Raw genomic sequence first — 10,532 nt, forward strand, 5'->3', positions numbered from 1 at the left:
CAGCTTCCTCCCTGTTCTCATCCTGTGAGTGCCCAAGTCCAGCCCCAGAGGACACTGCAGTTCCCTGTCCTCACCTTGTCTTTCCTGCCCTTAGGGCCACACCTGCCCTGCAAAGAGAAACCCAGCCAGAAGCTCAGGTGCAAGAGGAGCCCATGGGGAAGGCTTTCTTTCCATCGGGGCAGCTTTCCAGAGGGTCAGGATATTTTAGAGTGATTATGACATAAGCCTGAAAAGTGACATAACAAATTCCTTTTGTTAATCTTTTTCTCATTTTACATACCAACTAGAACTCCCCCTACTCACAGAGAGCCTTTCATGGGGAGTCAACCAAACCTGGCATATCAAGTTGAGGTAGGACCAAGCTCTCCCTCTGCATTAAGGCTACACAAGGTATCCCACCATAGGAAATGGGCTCTAAGATGTCAGTTCATGAACCAGGGATCAGGATCCTCACAAACAGACCCAGCCACACAACTGTCCGCCCATTCAGAGGGCCTAGTTCATTCCTATTTAGGATCCCTAGCCGTCAGTCCAGATCAGCCCAGAGTTCCCGCTAACTTGGGTCAGCTGTCTCTGTGGGGTTCTCCATCATGATCTTAACTCTCCTTACTCATATAATCCCACTTTCCTCTCTTCTACTCAACTCCAGGAGCTGCAACATAAGGAAACCAGATGGTCGAGTTGGGGGAGGGACAGAAATGGAGAGCAAGGAAAGAGATATCTTGATAGAGGGAGCCATTATCGGGTCAAGGAGAAACCTGGTGCTAGAAAAATTCCCAAGAATCCACAAGGATGACCCCAGCTAAGACTCCTAGCAATAGTGGAAAGGATGCCTCAACTGGCTTTCCCCTGTCGTCAGATTGGTTACAGTTGTGATTATAATAAGTAGTCCCACATGAACTCAGAATGGAATATAATAAAGGTTCTTTTTTTTTTTATTTAGGGGTAGACTCACAGATCAGCAGTCCTCTGCATGAGTGGTTAACAGGAACCGAATCCAGCAGCCAAGAAGCCATGCACATTTTTACATCTGTATATATTTGCCCATGCCCAATGTGGGCAGGTATCTTAAAGGCTATTGACAAAAGGAGTTCCCACAACTCCTCCCTCTTTTGTCTAAATAAAGAGTTTTAAGCCTAATACAATATCAAACATAAAAATTAGAATTATAACCAGCATAAACAACATCAAGCAAGAAACATATGCTAAATGTTTTAATAGTTACCTATCCTGAGGATTCTAAATCTTGTATTATAAATGGCTTGGCTAAGTCATGAGAGGGACGTAACTATGACTATCTAGTCTTCAACCCCATCAAAGTCCTGAAAAGACAAATAATATTACTTGAGTAAACAGGAAGTACAATCAAGCAAATTTCAAAATGTGTAATAAGTGACAGAGACAACTGGCTACCTGGGCAATCACCCAAAGTCTCATTTGCAATGCGGGAGCAAGCAAATTTGGCTAAGGCCTAGAGTAACTGACAGACCATTTTCAGAGGCAGGAAAAATTTTCAAAACTGTCTTACCCTGTCTTGGCAAGGTTTGGCAGTCTTTTTTTTTTCCTGTTGTAAGGGGAGGGCTGCTTGTTCATCCCAGTCACCTAGCTAGCTTAGGCCCAAAATAACCACACAGAAACTATATTAATTGAAACAGTTTAAAATTATGTTAATTAAAATGCAGTCGTAACCCAGACATAGAACAAGTAAGATGTGACTGCCTTGCTGAAAAAGGTACCGAACCACATGGCTAACATAGACAAGAATAATGCACTAAGTTATAAGAGTTAATAAGAAGCCTGAGCTAATGGGCCAATCAGTTTATAACTAATATAGACCAATGTGTAATTTTTGGGGGGGCGGGACTTAACAACTGAGGGAACAAAAACCTCAGACAAAAGAATGATGCCCACCATGTGGACAGCTCCTCACCCTTAGAACACACAGCAGGAAGCCAGCAGTCCCTCGTTTCCCTACCCCTTCTCAGTTTCAGATTAAACTCACGAGGAGTCTGATGGAGGTATGGACTCGGAGAAGAGAAATCTGAAGGTCCAGAGGGGTCCAGGTATTTCTCCAGATGGAATTCACTCTCTTCATTACTAATGTTTAATTTTGAGCTGCACCAAGAATCTGATGTTGCAAGACAGACACTGCTGTTCATCCACTCCTCACCACCCCTGCAAGCCGTAAAGCCAGATGTGTTTGAAATCAGTTTAAGGTCTTCTGTGTACTAGTGTATTTACCCATGATTCTATGGTTTATTTCCCTTTGCTTCTGTCTCTGGGATTAGAAGTCCCAATCTTTCTGCAGCTTCTTTATTTTATTTTATTTTCATTTTACATAGCAACTACAGGTCTCCCTTGCTCCCATCCTCCTGCTCCTCCCCCAACCTAGTCCCTACCCTCCAACCATTCCTCAAAGATAGTAAGGTCTCCCATAGAGAGTCAACGAAGTTTGGCACATCAAATTGAGGTTGGACCAAGCCTTCCGTCCATTCTTCAAGCCTGATCAAGGTATCCTCCCATAGGGAATGAGCTCCCCAAAGACAATTAAGGCACTAGGGATAAGTCCTGGTCCCACTGCCAGGGGCCCCACAAACACACCAAGCCATACAACTGTCCCTCACATTCAGAGGGCCTAGTTTGGTCCCATGCAGATTCCTCAGCTATCAATCCAGAGTCCATGAACTCCCTCTAGCTTGGGTCAGCTGCCTCTGTGGGTTTCCCAATCACAATCTTGTCCCCCCTTGCTCATATAATCCCTTCTCCCTCTCCAACTCGACTCCAGTTGCTTGGTCCAGTGCTTAGCTGTGGATCTCTGCATCTGCTTCCATCAACCTACTGGATGAAGGTTCTCTGATGACAAATAGGATAGCCATCAATCTGATTACTTTTGGTAAGATGACCATTTTTATTATGTTGATCCCTAGCCAAGATCCTGTGCCTCCTAGGGGCACTCTTAATGAGATTAGTGCAGGGTGTATCTGTGCCTACAGGGACTCCTGACACATAGGTGGATGGTTGGGTTGTGGGGTGGAGTGCAGTTTGTAGATTACAGGGTCCACTGGGGGGTAGTGGTGGAACTGCCTACTTGTGGACTGGCTAGTGGGGCTGTGATGGGTGGGGGTGGGCATGGGGTGTGTCCTGGGACCTAGAACCTAGAAACTGGGTTGCCCAGCTGTGAGACTAGTCACTCACTTCTTGGTCCAACTAGTACAGATCCCATCTGTGTTGAGAAGGGGCTGAGGTCCTGGGGGATGGGTGGGTTTGTGAGGCAGAGTGGGATTTGTAGATTACAAGTTTTGATGGCCAGTGGTAGTGGAGTGGTCTGTCTGCAGGAGCCTTGTCTGATGAGTGGCTAATGGGGCTACAATGGGTGGGGGCAGGTCTGTTCTTTTTAACTATTCTCAATACTGTGCCCATTTATTTTATCTTTTTGCATACTTGTTTAAAGTAGGCAGCCATAGCTGTTGTGTGTTCATAACTGTTACAGACAAGTCATATACAGAAGACAGCATTTAATAGTGCTCCTCACTGTACTCTGGCCCCTACTTCCCTTCTGTGGTGTTACTGAGTCTTGGAGCATGAGATGTCGATGACTCATTGACAGCTGAGAATTCAGCAGTCACATCTTAGTTAGCACTTTGGCACCATGGAACTTTAAATTTTTAAGTAATTTTTTTTCTCGTAAAGGCTTAAAAATAAACTGACTACACTTCTATAATCCCTTAATTTTGAAGTCATTTTTCTTTTGGCTCTCATTTCCATGGTGTTTGCATCTGGTTACATGACTTTAAGCATCATAATAACTTGCAAGTTCACATTTCAAAGGTTAGATTCATTCCCCCCATCCCCTTTGTCCATATACCTTTACTTGCAGATGTTTATTGCAAAAAGTCATTGGTCTTACTCAAGTCTTCTGGTTTCTGCTACATTATCAATGCTGGACCCTTGCTAGAACCCCTCTTGGCTATCCTGTTGTTGCCTTGTATCATGGAGATCCTGTAGCTTTGGATAGGCTATCCTGTAGTTTGCAAGACTGGTTCCTTCACATGTTCCAGCAGATCACAGGTGGTGCGGATGTTGGACTGGACCAACTTATAACTCTGGTTCTAGGACTCGGTAATTGCAGGGTTGGTCAGTCTGCCAGCTCTCCCTTGTCCTCACCATCACAGTGAACTCTCCAGCATTGCCCTGGCTAGTTCACCCCTGCAGTGGTGAATAATGGGCAGGGCCAGTTCTTCTGCTTTCTTGTCCCCAGGGTCAGTTCTTCCACATCTACACCTTCAGGTCAGCTCTACAATGTTGTCCAGGCATGGCATAGGGGTCCCTCTCCCCAGTTCTGCTGCTGATCAGGGCAGTGACAGCTCTCCCACTCTTAGGACTTTGTGGTCAGTTCTCCCACCTGCTTTAGGCATTCATGGGCAGTGCAGTGGGATTTCTCTAATGCCCATGCTTGATGATATAAGTCACAAAACGATTGCACACCAGTTCAAAATTATGAATAATAAAAGGGTTATTTATTTAAGGGTAAAAGGGAAAACTTATAAATCACTGTCCTAGACAACAGTCCTCTGCATGAACAGGAGCAGAGTCTAGCAGCTAGAACTAGGAACCAGATGAAGAGAGTGAGTACATTGTTATTGATGCTTTTACAGTATAAGAGACCATGCCCAAGTGGGCTGCTATCTTAAAGGCTATTGGCTGAAAGAGTAGAATGTGCTCCCACAGCACTTTCCCTTTTTGCTTAAATAAGAGAGTTCCAAACCCAATACAAAACTATATACACTAGGAACAAATATCAAGTATAATTAGAATTACAACCAGTATAAACAATATTAAGCAAGGAACATATGCTAAATGCTTTAATAAACATTCTATTCATAGGAAATTGCTTGGCTAGATCATAAGAGTACAGTACTTATGACTATCTAATCTTCAACCCCATCGAAGGCCTGAGAAGGGAGATAATATTACTTGTGCAGGCAGGAAGTTCAATCAAGTAGCTTCCAAAGCGAGCAATATATGATGGAGACAGTTAGCTACCTAAGCAATCACCCAAAGTCTCATTTGCAATGTTGAATCAACCAACTTTGGCTAAGGCCTAGTGTAACTGACAGACTATTTTTAGAGGCAGGAAAAATTTTCAAAAGGATCTTACCTTGTCTTGGCAAGATTTGACAGTCCTGCTTATCCATTTCCAGATATCATGCAACTTGTCAGTGGTTGAGGCATTGCCAGTTCCTCGCCCAGAGGCCAGTTTTGCCAAGAAGAAAACAACCTCCAAGTGGAGTGTCTTCAGTGTTCAACATTCTCTCAGGAACAGATTGGTCCTGTCAGAAGCAATCATGTCTCATGTCAACAGAACCCTAAATTATTTAAATGCCATGTTTCACAAGTGGTTGAAGATTACCTATCTAGACAGAATACAATCTCTATGTATCTAAAGAACCTAATTGATCTGACTATATGTATAACAAACATGAACAACTATTGGCCTGTATATTCGTACCTGTATAACTTAAAATCTAAGACTTCAAGTCAAAATATTAAATGATCTTGTAAACAGATGTGCAACAAATGAGGAAAATGACCTCAAAATGTAAACAATCTATAAGTATCTTGATCAGAGGTAGGAGTAATAATGCAATATGAAAATATATCCTAAAAGTTGTATCAATATATAAAATGTTCTTGAAAGCTTCATGATTCTTTCACAGACTTTCCATAGTTTGCTTGAAGATCAGTGCAGATTCCTTCGTTGTGAGGAAACTGTTTGGCAAAGTAGTTGATGTAGGTAGAGCATAGTGGTAGGGACAGACTCATCACTAACACAGTTAATGTAGGTAGAGCATAGTGGTAGGGACAGACTCATCACTAACACAGTTAATGTAGGTAGAGCATACTGGTAGGGACAGACTCATCAAAAACACAGTTAATGTAGGTAGAGCATAGTGGTAGGGACAGACTCATCACTAACACAGTTAATGTAGGAAGAGCATAGTGGTAGGGACAGACTCATCACTAACACAGTTAATGTAGGAAGAGCATAGTGCTAGGGACAGACTCATCACTAACACAGTTAATGTAGGTAGAGCATAGTGGTAGGGACAGACTCATCACTAACACAGTTAATGTAGGTAGAGCATAGTGGTAGGGACAGACTCATCACTAACACAGTTAATGTAGGTAGAGCATAGTGGTAGGGACAGACTCATCACTAACACAGTTAATGTAGGAAGAGCATAGTGCTAGGGACAGACTCATCACTAACACAGTTAATGTAGGTAGAGCATAGTGGTAGGGACAGACTCATCACTAACACAGTTAATGTAGGAAGAGCATAGTGCTAGGGACAGACTCATCACTAACACAGTTAATGTAGGAAGAGCATACTGGTAGGGACAGACTCATCACTAACACAGTTAATGTAGGAAGAGCATAGTGCTAGGGACAGACTCATCACTAACACAGTTAATGTAGGAAGAGCATAGTGCTAGGGACAGACTCTTCACTAACACAGTTAATGTAGGAAGAGCATACTGGTAGGGACAGACTCATCAAAAACACAGTTAATGTAGGTAGAGCATAGTGGTAGGGACAGACTCATCACTAACACAGTTAATGTAGGTAGAGCATAGTGGTAGGGACAGACTCATCACTAACACAGTTAATGTAGGTAGAGCATAGTGGTAGGGACAGACTCATCACTAACACAGTTAATGTAGGAAGAGCATAGTGCTAGGGACAGACTCATCACTAACACAGTTAATGTAGGTAGAGCATAGTGGTACGGACAGACTCATCACTAACACAGTTAATGTAGGAAGAGCATAGTGCTAGGGACAGACTCATCACTAACATAGTTAATGTAGGTAGAGCATAGTGGTAGGGACAGACTCATCACTAACACAGTTAATGTAGGAAGAGCATAGTGCTAGGGACAGACTCTTCACTAACACAGTTAATGTAGGAAGAGCATAGTGCTAGGGACAGACTCATCACTAACACAAGAAAGCTTTAGGAGAAAGCAGAGAACACATTGGTTAAAATTTGGTAGACATGAAGACCTAGTTCCTCGAACCTGTAATCCCTGTACTCAGGAGTTTAAGATAGGGAAGGATATTGGTAGGACTTGGAGAGAGCATCATAAGCACATAGTGAGTTCCATCCCAGGCTGGGATCCAGAGCAGAATTCAACCTCAATAACAAAACAAAACAAAAATGGTAAAAGGTTTCTACCTCATTATTCACAATTCAGAAGGATAGGTACATTGTAACATTGTGTAACATCAATTGTGTCCTTAGGAAGAATAACAGTACAGGTTTATGACATCATCAAGATGTGAAGCTTCAGGAAGGGATTTAGCTCAGCAATGGAGCACTAGCCCAGCATTCACAAGGCCCTGGGTTCAATCCCTAGAAGGGCAAAGATCAAACTAAAACAGTATCAGCAGAAGCTCATGGTTTCAGTGCTGGGGAGGTTGAGGGAGCAGGAGCTCAGAGGTCAGACTAGGGTCTACTGAGACCATATTTAAAAGAAGAGGAGAAGTAGGAAGAAAAACACATATGTTAAGTAAAATTCAAATTGTGGTGACATATCTGTTTATCTGCCACTCCTTATGTCACTTTTCAGTAGGTCAGAGAGGATAAGGAACAAATGAGTTGCGTTATTGAAGGAGGTGTGTCATTGGAGCAGGCTTTGAAGTTTCAATAGATGTGGCCATTACCAAAGCTCTCCACCCTCTGCTTCATGTTTGTGTCTCGAGTTGTGACCTCTCACCCCCTGATTCAGCACTGTATTAGTCAGGATTCTCTAGAGCAGTGGTTCTCACCTTCTTAATGCTGTGACCCTTTAATACCGGTCCTTGTGTTTTTGTGGCCCCAACCATAAAATTATTTTTGTTGTTGCTGAATAACTGTAATTTTGCTTCTATTATGAAACATAATGCAAATATTTTGGAGTTGGAGGCTTGCCAAATGGGGCACAAACCTTGGGTTTAGAACTCCACTGCTTTAAAGGAATAGAACTTACAGATTGCATCTATATGAGGGGGAGATATCAGAATGACTTACAGGCCAACTAACCCAAAAAAGGCTGTCTACCGATGGACGGTCCAAGAATCCAGTAGTTGCTCAGTCCACGAGCTGTTATCTTAAGTGATCTTCAGCATATGTCAGAATCCTAAAGAAATAGGCTCTAACGCCAATGAAGAAATGGACTTGCTAGTGAGAGCAAGAGAAAGCACAGAAAGAAAGGGCACCTTTCCTTAATTTATGGCCTTTATACAGGCTGCCAACAGAAGATGTGGTGCAGATTAATGATGTGCCTTCCAGTCAGGGAAGATCTGAATTAAGGGAGTATTTCCTGCCTCAAAGATCTGGATTAGAAGTGGGTCTTCCCACTTCAAATGATTTAATTAAGGAAAAAATCTCTCACAGGTGTCTAGTCATTGTGTTTTAGTTAATTCCAGATGGACTCTGGTTGACAACGAAGAATAGCCATCACAGTCACTGTGCCTCTCTGCCTGCTGCCATGTTCCCCACTGTGGTGGTCATGATCCTTAACCCTTTGAAGCTGTAAGCCCCAAATCAAACACTGTCCTCACACAGAGCTCCAGAAATGGTGATTATCACAGTGTGATGGTCAGGATGTAAATGGCTCAGTTGGCTCATGGGCAGTAAGCGACACTGTCAGTAGGTGGAACTTTGTTTGAGAAGGTTTGGCATTGTAGAAAGAAGTGTGTCCTGAGCAAGAGCTTTGGGGTTTCAGTAGCTCTTGCCAAGCCTGTAGGCAGAGACTGCTCTTTAATTCTCAGCCACCTAGACACAAAATAATCACACAGTAACAATATTAATTACACCACTGCTTGGTCTGTTAGCTCAGGCTTCTTATTAACTAACTCTTGCATCTTAAATTTACCCATTTCTGTTATTTTGTATTGCCACAAGGTTGTGGTGTACCAGTAAGGCTCCTTCCAGCGTCTGTCTCCTTCAGCAGCTACATGGCATCTCTCTGACTCTGCCTACTTTCTCTCTAGATCTCTTCCAGCCTGGCTATATTCGGCTCTGCTATAGGCTGAAGAAGCTTCTTCATTCACAGCATATAGAGGGGAATCCCACATCACAGGCCCAGTAGCTCACTCCTTTCCTGCTGCCTGCTCATGCAAGGGCACAGCTGTCTCTGCAACATGTCTGCCTTTGAGCTGCGATGCTTCCAATTGTGATAAATACTACTGAACAAAACCTCTGAAATGTAAGAAAGACCTTGTTATGGTTTTCGTCTCTTTAAGAGACAAGCCACACCCACTCCCGGCGGCCCCTGCCCCTCCCCCTTGTCATCTTGACTCTCACTGTTCTCTCTTGGTCCTCCTGTGCTCTCTCGGGCCCTTTCTCTGTCTCTCTCCTCTTCTTCTCTTTCTTTCCTTCTCTCTCCTCTAAGAAATAAATGTGCAATTCTATTCTGTACGATGTGGATGTGTTTGTCTATGTGCCTTCTACCCGCTGCCTGCCCAGCTGCTTGCTGCTTGGAACTGTACCTTCCAGGGACTCCCTGGGAGCAGGGACCAGCCCAGCACTGCATGGCTGGCGCCTATCCTGGTCAGAGATCTGCTGCTCTGGACCAGGCACCGGGACCCATCGCGAGCTGCTTGCTGCCTGCTCACACCCTCGGGCTTGCTGGGACTGACCAGCCCGCCTGCCATGTGTAGGAACCACAGCTGTCTCTGCCTGGGACTGGCTGCTCTGTGAGCCTGCCTGCATACTGCCACCGCGAATCTTGTAGCATTTTTAACAGACCTAATTAAATGTTCTCCTTTATGTGTCATCATCATGTGCATGATCATAGTATCTCTTCACAGCAATAGAAAACGAACTAAGACAGACTACATACCTATATACCACCACATCTGGTTTTCTGCCACTCAGAATCCATGCCAAGGTTCCAGGATTGCTGGGCATGCAGGGTACCAACTCATCACATTCTGAGCCCTGCAAAATTTCACCTTCTAATTCAGGGGATGCTGAGTCAATATCAGAAGTCTGTAATAGAGATGTTATCTCATATGAAGCCTATAGAGCCATTCTGGGGAGAGATTCCTAGAAAGGACCCAATGAATGTATAGATCAGCACTGTGCCAGCTCAACCACATCCCCAGCTCTACACATGTTCAGCTTCTAATTCAGGGGATGCTGAGGCAATAGCAGAGGAATGTATTATAAATCCTAACTCAAATGAGGACCTGCTGAGACATTTTGCAGAGGGATTCCTGGAAGGGATACAATGTATCAGATCAGCACTGGAAAGAGGCCCTGCTCTGGACAGCAACAGAACACCTAATCTGCAGGACACCCCTGGGCAGCTGGAGAGCCCCTGCAGCTTGCTAGTTTCACTGCTGTGAGTGTGGGAAGTGTCTCTGCAGGGCTCTGCAGGAGGCTCCTCCCATCCTGTCCTGCTGGGTGGGAATCTTGATTGTGAGCAGCTGCCCTGAACTGCAGCTTCCTCCTACTCTCATCCTGTAAGTGCCCAAGTCCAG

This window comes from Myodes glareolus, chromosome 7 (assembly GCF_982192425.1).
Source record: "Myodes glareolus chromosome 7, mMyoGla1.1, whole genome shotgun sequence".
Taxonomy (NCBI): Eukaryota; Metazoa; Chordata; class Mammalia; order Rodentia; family Cricetidae; genus Myodes; species Myodes glareolus.